At 32.7% G+C, this 11,043-nt stretch overlaps 1 long non-coding RNA gene across 1 annotated transcript; it reads right to left on the bottom strand.

The window, feature by feature from the left end:
* Nucleotides 1–3,151: 3,151 nt before the first annotated feature.
* On the bottom strand, nucleotides 3,152–10,964 carry LOC128654386 (uncharacterized). Its single transcript, XR_008401448.1, has 2 exons — nucleotides 10,627–10,964; nucleotides 3,152–3,602 (listed from the first exon to the last, which is right to left on the bottom strand). It is a non-coding gene; the product is annotated as an uncharacterized LOC128654386 (long non-coding RNA).
* Nucleotides 10,965–11,043: the final 79 nt, after the last annotated feature.

The following is an 11,043-nucleotide window of genomic DNA, read 5'->3' as shown; positions in this document are numbered from 1 at the left end:
ATATTACACATTATAATACTATTTAAGGGCCTGCACCATATGTACTTATAATACCAACAAGGACCGATTGGAGGTTACCCTTGTTCACTAGCTTATATATAAATTTTAAAGCATTTGCTTCTCTCCCGTATCTATTTCTCGATATTCATTATATATATATATATATATATATATATAGGTTATAATCCATTCATCCAGAACAGAAGCACTGCACACACTGGATTTTCATTAAAATAAAACGTCCTTTTATTAATACAAAGTTAAAACATCCCCAAATGTTTCGGCGCCAGTGGGTGCCGAAACGTTTGGGGATGTTTTAACTTTGTATTAATAAAAGGACGTTTTATTTCAATGAAAATCCAGTGAGTGCAGTGTTTCTGTTCTGGATGAATGGATTATAACCTGGCTATTTTCTACACCAGTGTTTTTCAACCAGCGTGCCGTGGCACACTAGTGTGCCATGAAAGATCCTCCGGTGTGCCACGGCAGACTGACAACAGTGTGACATATTTTTTAAACTTTGCTTGTTTTTTACTCCCAGTGCAGGGGTAGTTTGTAGGAGGCATGGCATAACAGCACAATACATACAGTATGTGTGTGTTTGTGTGTATATATATATATATATATATATGCTGTATTAGGCTACAATGTGTGATTTTTTAAAAATTTTGGGAAGGTGGTGTGCCACAGGATTTTTTAATGTAAAAAAGTGTGTCACGGCAAAAAAAAGGTTAAAAATCACTGTTCTACACAACACCCCGGTACTACATACTCTGGATTGGTGAGTGCATTCTTTTGGACTATGCTGTGTATATATATATATATATATATATATATATATATATATATATATATATATACATATATATATATATATATATATATATTTATTTATTTATTAATAAATAAAACATATTCTACTATGTGAAGAACATTGGAATGTGAAATGTGAGTGAGTAGGTTTTTTCAACTATTCGCACTCTATTGAAGTCCATATTGTAGGTTCGGCTTTTTGCAGCATCGGGTTAGCACGCAAGCAAAAACATTTTACTTTCAGCTTGTAATACGCACGATACCTGACGTGTGAATACTCCAAGGTTGAACACAGTTAGAATGATACTGGGAGTGATAATTAGCGCTCCACTTGTAATCTAGCCCTAGATCAGCTTTTTTAATGCATATCAACACAGTTACACATAATATTGCTTATACTGAGTTAATTTAACGTTTTTTAATAGATGTGAGAAAATAATTTATGTCCAGAAGCCCACACAATTCAGTAAGTAGAAGGTATATGCTCTGTTTGTAACTGTAGATATTGCAATATTAAAGCAACTGTTACAAACGTATACAGCCCTAGGCAAATTTACCCATGAATTTAACATGTTGCATTACAGCTACATTCAGTTGTATGCTTGTTGCCTCAGGTGGCAGCTAGGTTGATATAGTATTCCTGTTTAAATTAAATGAACTTCACATTAAATGTGCATGGAAATAGTGTGTGTGTGTGTGTATATATATATATATATATATATACATATAAATTAAAGCTAATGTTTTATAATCATACTTTAGATATTCACAGAATGATGAAGCCTGTTGCTCCAGTGAGCTCAGTTAACAGACAGGTGTAAACAGGTCAGGAGCTTTATTACAATCACTTGGGTTTTAGACTGGTTTGATTGCTCAGAATGCAGCAAACCATTTGCCACCTATAGTTCACAACAGTTCAATTTTTTTGTGTATAGTGATCAGATGCTTTTAGCTATATTTTACACATGCAGCTATTTTTTTACTTTTATTGTAAGGGTCTAAAGCTCAGATGACCACTTTACACAAATATACAAACCTGTAATTATAAAGTATATTCTTACATTTTTTATGTGAGGTTTAGAATACAAGTAGCAGCCATAGCCATTAAGAACTGAAACGCTTCCAATGTTATAATATTTTTATTATGCAGGTTTATAATAGCTGCAGTATGCTAAGGGCATACTTAACTCTTTCCTGCTATAGAGCCTTTAATGGCTTGCAATCTCTATTCTATGCAGTCCACATGGTAACTAAAAAGTTAAAGGGACAGTTTACTCAAAAATGTTCTCCCCTTTAATTTGTTCCCAATGATCCACTTTACCTGCTGGAGTGTATTAAATTGTTTACAAGTATTTCCATTACCCTTATATTGGCATTTGAAATAGTTGATTTAGCCTGTGGTATCCCCACCCATTCTGAAAGTTTTTGGCCTCAAGGCCAAGCTGTGTTAACACAGCCAGTAGAAGAAATTACACTCCCAGTGGGTTATAGAAGAGATAAGGTAATGCAATGTTAATTTTCCATTGTTCTCTACAATTATTAGTGATTGGTTTATGGACAGATATAAGATAAAGAAGCATGTATATGTACACAATGTGATAAATTAATAAGATCTGATTATACCTACAAGCTCAACCCATTTTATTAGGTTGTGGCTTCAAAATACAAAACCAGCTAATTCATAAACAGAAATAATCCTTGATAAAGCAAATCTCATACATTTTATACTCTGCAGCTAGTAGAAAAGTAATTGGAAACACATTAAGGGAAAAAAATGATAGTATACTGTCCCTTTAACTCTTAATTAAATTCCAAATTCATTGGCGTAAATATAATAATTCCCGGAGTAAGAATTGTATATTGTAACGTTAAGTTGTGCATACATTAACAGTTGGTGTCTTATACTTTAACTAAAAAGTACAAGTTAACTGAGAATGGGGCTAATACCCAAGGTTTGTATGTATGTTTGTATATAAATATATTATATTATATTATATATATATATATATATATATATATATATATATATATATATATATATATATATATATATATATATATATATATATATATAATGTATCTATCTATCTACCTCTATATATTGTTTGCCTACCCACCAAATACAGAAACACAAACAAAAATAAATAGAATCTCCAATCTGGCTCGTTATTGACAAAGTTCTTTTATGCTCACATTTAAATCATAAACTTCCCCATTCTTCCATATCTGACCTCATTTCACAGGTTCTACCTGATTGTGTTTGTCTTTCCACGCAGCCTGCAAACCCATTTACACCCAGCACAGAGCTTTCATATGAAGGAAAAAAGGCAAAACAAAATATTTTATTACCAATTTTTATTACAATCGCTCCCCTGGGTATGACAGATCTGTAGCAATGTACAATTACAAGTAATTACATAAACAAATGTTCGAAATAGCTGAGGACCTAAAACATTTAGCAAGGCAAAAAAAATGTGACAGAGTGCAAATGAGATGTAAAATTGCAATAAAATATCCAGTGGTTTAAAAAAAGGAAGCAGCAAGAGAGAAATGGAGAGCAGAAGACTGATCTGTGCTAAACATGACACAGTAGCACATCTGAACGGGGATGGGGAAATACTTGATCACGTAAGTGGGATAGTAAACAATTTTTATACCCACTCCATTGTTTTAGTAAACAATAAAATCCCATATATACGATTAAGTGATCATTCTCTGCATTTTCTCTTAGGCTGTCTGGAGTGCACTTGGGATGAGATTCATAAAACCGAGTTCCCTGTAAAAATGACCTAGAGAAACAGTAAAGAAAGAGTTAAAGGACAGTACAGCCACATAACACAAAAATGATGTTTAAAAGAACAATTATTGGTCAACGTGGGATGACGTTTAGCTGAAAGGTGACAAAACTTTATGTTTTATTTGAATAAATTCAGATTTTATTTCCTGGATTGGGTACATAAAACAGGCAAGATTTAACCATTGGAACGCTGGTAGGCTTGAGAGGAGAACATGGTTCCCACAGCAGTGAAGCGGTTAAGACATTGGATAAAGAAGCACTTGAGGCCATGCTAGGATTTCCTTTGTGTTGAATTATGGCTTTGTTGAGCCAAAGGTCATTAAAATGGATAAGTACAGCTATAAAACTAGAAGAACTAGTACTCTTTCCCTATAAAGATTATCATTATTGGATTATTATTACGAGACAATGTTGAATTATTCCTCTGTAATAAATAGATAGCTTGACTCAAGCTTTCAAATGAAAGGGAAAAAAAGACTGTTCAGTTTATCTGTGTAGTACATTCATTCAAAGGTGTATTATTTTATTAATGCTACCTTATAGATTTGTGTATATGTAACATATAAGTACCCATATGTAACATATAAATACCCATATGTAACATATAAGCACCCATATGTAGTGTAACATATAAGTACCCATATGTAACATATAAGTACCCATATGTAACATATAAGTACCCATATGTAACATATAAGTACCCACATGTAACATATAAGTACCCATATGTAACATATAAGTACCCATATGTAACATATAAGTACCCACTTGTAACATATAAGTACCCATATGTAACATATAAGTACCCATATGTAACATATAAGTACCCATAGCTGCACACATACACAACTTATATGAATATGTATCTTTGTTTGAACACACACAATTAAATAGCTATAATATGGAGATGAAATATGTGTTACTTGATTCAATTGTTTTTTTGTTTTTTTTCAAATAATTAGTTGTATTTATAAGAAAACATAAAATAAATAACACATTTCCTAACTGCAAGAACAAAAAATATATATAAATTTTGCTATAAATGAATATTTTAATTAATCGTTTACATAACAGAGTATTACAAACTATATACAGGGTTTAATGTATATTACACAGCACAAATAACTAATATAGGGAAATTAATATTGGCCTTTTGTTTTCAACGCATTTTCGTTGTTTCAGGATCCTGTGATTTATCTGCACTAAAATAAGAGACTGTTCTCTCGGTATTAATAATTTTATTTTTATGGCTTTCCCTATTGTCTCTCACAGGGAATATGTATCTGCCGGCGCATCAATGAAATGAAAAACGATACATTTTTATGAATCCCAAATATGTTAACCAGGAAAAGAAATAAAAAAAACGGTAAACTATAAAGGCTTTTGACTAGGCAATCTATTATAAATAAATGTATATGATATTAAATAGGAAATGCTGCTGTATAAGACATCCACAAACATGACAAGTCACATTTATAATAAATTTAACTTAATTTGAATTGTGTTTAAATAGAAAATCCATAAATATATATTTAACTGAGGGTCTCAAACGAAAATGTCAAAGATCCTAAAATTCTATTTGTTTTTAAAACCAACACTGCAAATACATATTGTGCACGAGCTTTTATCTTATTGCAATTCAATTATAAACAAATAGGATACATGTGTATGCTGGCAAATATAATGTCACTTGTAGAAGTGCTCAAATAATTTATCGACATTAACCCCTTGAGGTGAGGTAACTAACATTATCTAATCTTTACAATATAAAGTGACTTATAGAGCAACCATACTCACAACTACCTAGACACACAAAATACTACCTCAAATTACCTGCTGTAAAACAGAAGCCTGGTCATGGAGCAGACACTAACCCAGGCTGTCCTAAAATATCTTCTCTTTTTGTTCTTCAGAAAGCGTTTATATTGCAATACTGCTGCAGCCTTCCCAGATGCTATGGTGGATTTCTATGTCCATATTTGTGTGTGTGGGAAAGCCCCATATCCTTGGTGTGTATAAATGTCTCTTTAAAGGCTTCAATGTTTTGCTGTGTCCTCTTCTAATGAAAGCGGGGGCTGTAGAAGTGCTGAGATAAAGTTGCCAACTTGGCTAAAAAAAAATCTCTAAATCTTCTTCCTACAACTGGGCTTTTTTTTGTTACACAGATTCCTTGAGTTACTAAGCAATGCAGTGTCTGTGATTCCCTTTCTCCTTGTTTATAGCTACAGAAGGCAAAAGACCCATAAATCTTTTGGAAGGCCCACAGAGACAAGGGGAAATTGTGTATGCATGGGTAGAAACATCTAATATCTAAACCCATTAACAAGCCTGTGTAAGGCTCAAGTTGTTGGGGTACATTAACTTACAGTTAAATTCTGGAAAGAAAAAAAAATGGCATAGTGAATTAAGTTAACCAAATTCATCATTTGATTTTTGTCATATGAAATTATCAGAGCATGGTCAGAGCCCTCCCCACCCTCTCTTTAAAATCCAGTCATTGTGTTAATTTTAAGGATGAGGTTGTTTGCATAGAAACCATAAATCAGAGGTCAGAGAAAGTTTTTTGGAACAGAGATCAGTGCTTTAAAAGCCTTGATGTGCTTGATAAGTACACTAAGATCAGGGAGCGTGTGAATACACCTCTGATAGGATGAGCAGCAATATCTAGGCATTATATATAGAGTGGTGTGGGGCACTAATACAAATGGTAGGGGGTTATAGGAGAATGGGCTAAATGGGGGTGAGCTAAGGAAACATATTATCATTTTGATGGCTGTATTGAAAAGGATATATGTACTTATGACGTGTATATGTGAGCATATGTCTGAAAAAAATGCACTGGATAAGCTTAAATATCTATTTTTTTTTCCTTTATTGATCAGAAACCTTTCTCTTGCTTCTTCTTTGCCAGGCATCCATTATGACGCCTATTTCCTTCCAGTAATCAATGCAAATTTTTGCCACTGTCCTGATTGTATCTGTGGATGCAGTGACGCAGGGTTAGGTTCAATGCTTGAGCTGACAACCCCTCTTAAAGATCACTAAACAATCATAATCTGCATTGGCAATACCCCTAACACCACTTCACTCTTCCACCACCCCCACTACCACCCACCTTCCCCAAAAACGGCCCTCCAGTATTCCCTTTGCTAACGCCTCCCCAACATCCCTGCTCAGTTCTCTTATCTGTAGCAGAATATAGACTGCAGCCTCGTCTACTGCTCCCTCTTCGCCTATGAAAGTGTTAAAGGTAAGATATTTTCACTCCAAGCAAACAGCAGGCTTTTGTATACATGATTTATAGTCTGATTCTTGGTTCAAACAGAGTTCACAAGGATTTGCTACTGCTGAAGGCAAAAGGATGGGCTGACTTCACACTACTACGACTGCCATTAAATTCTCCTTCCCTTTTAACTCTTGGGTTTAATATTTTTTAAGAGGAGATGTATGCAGAATGTACATTTTTACAAGGGTTGTTGCAAGGTGATATGGGGTTTTCATACTCTCTGTGATCTCAAACACAATCAGTCTATCATTTGCATGAGCATTAATTTGTAGTTAACAATTATCATTTATTGATAATCTATGATATATATGTGCTGTCATATAATATATGGTTGATGTCTTTGTACATATATCAATTTCTTAACAAAAAAAAACTGCTTTTTGGTGTGTTGATAAATATTGCTTGGGTTATATGAGCAATGCTATTTCAACACAAAAAGGATAATATCATTTGGGGAAATCAAATACAGCACATTCTCTCCAAAACCAAAATAATAAACATATATTTATATAATTTATCCCAAATAAAAATGTTTAATATCTGTGTAACAGTTTCACGATTCCTTAGAAATAACTAGCATCGGCCAACATTAATTGCACAAACAGATTTAATTAGATGGTTTTGTAGCTCAGTTAAATTAAAGTCACTACACGTTTTATTTTATTTGCAACCTATTTCTATATTTCTTTTGTGTGTGTGCTCTAAGCTATTGTAGTTGCTAAAATGATAATTCGTTTTTGATAAATGTCTCACACAGGTTTTGAAGCCGAGCTGATATAAATCAAACAAGGAAACATACAAATCATATTTATATGTGAGCTTAGAGCGTTAGCTATTAAATAAACAGTAATTTATATATAATATATCATCTATATTCATACTATGGCATAATACTGCGTTTTGGATTTTAAGGCTTTCATTTTTATGTGAAAAATATTATTCAATCAGTTAATAAAATCAGGGATTTGTAAAAGTCGTGAACCTTGTAGGACAAAGAAGTGGCTGATCAGTAGAAAACCTGGAGATGATTACAAAGGCAATATGGCATTCTACAGACTTATTCCTGCATTGTAATCCACTGAACTCTTTAGCTTAACACAAATCAGAGGGGTACAGTAGCTTAAAAGTTTTCAAGCCCCTCCCCCAACCCCCCCCCCAAAAAAAATTATTTTTAACTTTTAGTGTGAATTTTAGGAATGGACAGGATGCATTTTTGCTAATAAATGATAAACATGCTGAAGGAGTTCTGCCAAGTGGAACAATTTTATGTTATTACTGCTTTTGGCTCCATGTGAGTCAAATTCCTCAGCCCAAGTCCTCTGTAAACATTTGGGAATGTTAGAGAAAGTTTGATGGTAAATATGAGGGGAATGTGCAGGCAGTTGATTCTCAGATCTGCTAGGACTCAGAGAGGGCCCCTTTGTAACATTAGCAGAAGTTATACTTAGTGTACAACTCCCATTTAAAGGAAAGCTGCTAATGCTTCATAGATGGTTGTTATAAAAATGTAAAATGCAAAATACATATGGCTGAGGACATAAGGAACGAATACAGGATTAAATAATAGGTCATTGTAAAGCAATTACATTTATTAAACTTTATTTAATGTCGGTTTGGATATGGATTGAGTAAATTACTGATGTATTCACAAAGGCAACTTATAACACAAACGATATTATGCAAAATAATTAAAATAGAAGGTGAAAAGTTATACAGAATTTAATTAGTAATAAATAAGTTGCTATGTAGCCATTATATGTCATTTGTTTTCTAGGCCTTCAATGCTTTGTTATTGGTGTCTGGAAGATAAGGGGTTAACCTGAAAAAGCACACAAAAGAGTAGAAACAAAGACAAACAAAATGAGATTTATGTAAAATATATTTATTTCAACTTACAGTTCACTCTTTGATAATAAGCGATGCAAGTTACATAACAATTTAACATATTTTGAAATACAGATTTAATATTGCATGTTTATAACTTGGATTTAATTAAAAAAAAGGGGCGTACAGGCATTATGGTGCAAAAGTGCACAAAGGGTTCCAAACGGACCTCCCCTTTAAGTTATATAGTGTGTGTCTGCTCCCATCTGTTGTCATTATCTCTATATACCTACATTTATTTAGAGATAGATGGATAGATTAGATAGATAGATAGATAGATAGATAGATAGATAGATAGATAGATAGATAGATAGATAGATAGATAGATAGATAGATGATGGATGGATGGATAGATAAATAGATAGATAGATAGATAGATAGATAGATAGATAGATAGATAGATAGATGATGGATAGATAGATAGATAGATAGATAGATAGACAGACAGACAGACAGACAGACAGACAGACAGACAGACAGACAGACAGACAGACAGACAGACAGACAGACAGACAGACAGACAGACAGACAGACAGATAATTAAACATTCCAACTCAGAAATGGGGGACTGACGAGTTGCTGAGTTGTACACGTGCAACATTGAGATAAATAATAATAATAACAATAAAATCTTATAACAAAAAAAAGTTAATTTGCAGCAAATATAGCAAAATCTTCCCTAGATAAAGTGCTCATGTCCTTCCACACTACACGGATATCTCTCCTATCTTTTTCATGCATTGCTAGTTAGAGATTGCTGCTGGTTATTTTGATGCCCCTTGGAACTTGTGAATTGAGTTAGAGATCGGGTGAATAACATAGTTCACCTTTCCTAAATCCATCCATCATGTCAGGTATAATGTGATCTATTCCCTTAAAGTTTTACTTTACACTGTCACCTAGAACGTCACAATAAGTGTAGCCCTTAAGATATATACCTGGGAATACAATAAAACAGTTTGTAAATGTAAAATTCTATTTAAAATAATTTTCAGAACTTATCTCTGCAATTTAAAACTTTTATGAAAACAAATTTAAAGTGAAGAATATTAGGAGGGAAATAGACAGATTCAAACAAGTGGAAATATTTAAAGTCCAAGTGTGGAAATTAAGCATTAAAAAAAAATCTTAAGAAATTTGAATGTACGAAATTACTATAAAATACTAACAATCTATTTGTCATCATCAAGTCAAACATATTCTGTAAAGTTACAAAACTCGTAGAAGTTTTAGTGCAGGACAATGATCCTGTACATCAAACCATGTGCTCATGAAAATTCATTTTTATGATTTATTGCTCAGTGACAAATATTATCATTACTAGACTGGTTCATTCCTAGTGCAAGAGGTTTTCCAACACTTCAATGTGACAATATTAAACCAACTGATTGGTTCACATCACTATAAAATGAAATAGATATTTTAATAAATAGCCTCTAGATTAATATTAAGGTGAAAGAATAACTTTTTTTTGTATATTTTCGTCCAGAATTGTGTTTTATCTGATTTACTTGTGGTTTAAATGTTTCCACATTTGTTTCAGTTTCTTATAATTAGTTCATATTAGTTTATTTTTTAGAAACCTGCTTTATGAATACATTGTTTCACAAAATATAACTACAATTTACCTCTTCTATTTTTTTTTTTAAAAAAAATTTAAAAATAATTTAAACAGAAACTTACAGGTTGCACCTATTAAATACTTTTTATGGGTATTTACAAAAAAAAAATGATGTTTGCAAATACACATTTCTTTTGTAATTTAATAAACATATTAAAGATTAGCATTCAGTCTTGATATATTTATCGAATATTAATACATAAATAAAAAAAGAATGATACATACATTTTTAGAAATTCCTATTCTCTCTTTCTGATTCCAAGCACTTAAAGTGGCAGCATTTGGATTCTGTAGCACCAGGATTATATTAAAGATTTGCCACAGGGGATTGTGTATTAAAATAGCGTATTTTCCTCTTCTAATCTTCTTTGTTTGTCTCCATCCAAAAAAAGACATTTCTATAAAATATTTAAAATATACTTTTTAGGTGCAACGTCAGATGACGTCAGAAGGTGTTTCCCAAATCCTTTGACCATATTCATCCTTTTACTTTTCTTTTTTTTTCTGTGTCAGCAGGTTGGGACGTTTTTGTACGATTTGTTTGGACTGAAGAGATGGCGTGGGCTCAGGTTTAGGAGACCGATCCATTACCCACTTTCTGCTTGATACGCCTGACTCAAGATCAGCAGTAAGGGTCATCTT

The sequence above is a fragment of the Bombina bombina genome, chromosome 3 (assembly GCF_027579735.1).
Source record: "Bombina bombina isolate aBomBom1 chromosome 3, aBomBom1.pri, whole genome shotgun sequence".
Classification (NCBI taxonomy): domain Eukaryota; kingdom Metazoa; phylum Chordata; class Amphibia; order Anura; family Bombinatoridae; genus Bombina; species Bombina bombina.
Note: the sequence above shows the minus strand (reverse complement) of the source record. Positions and strands in the feature narration are given on the sequence as shown.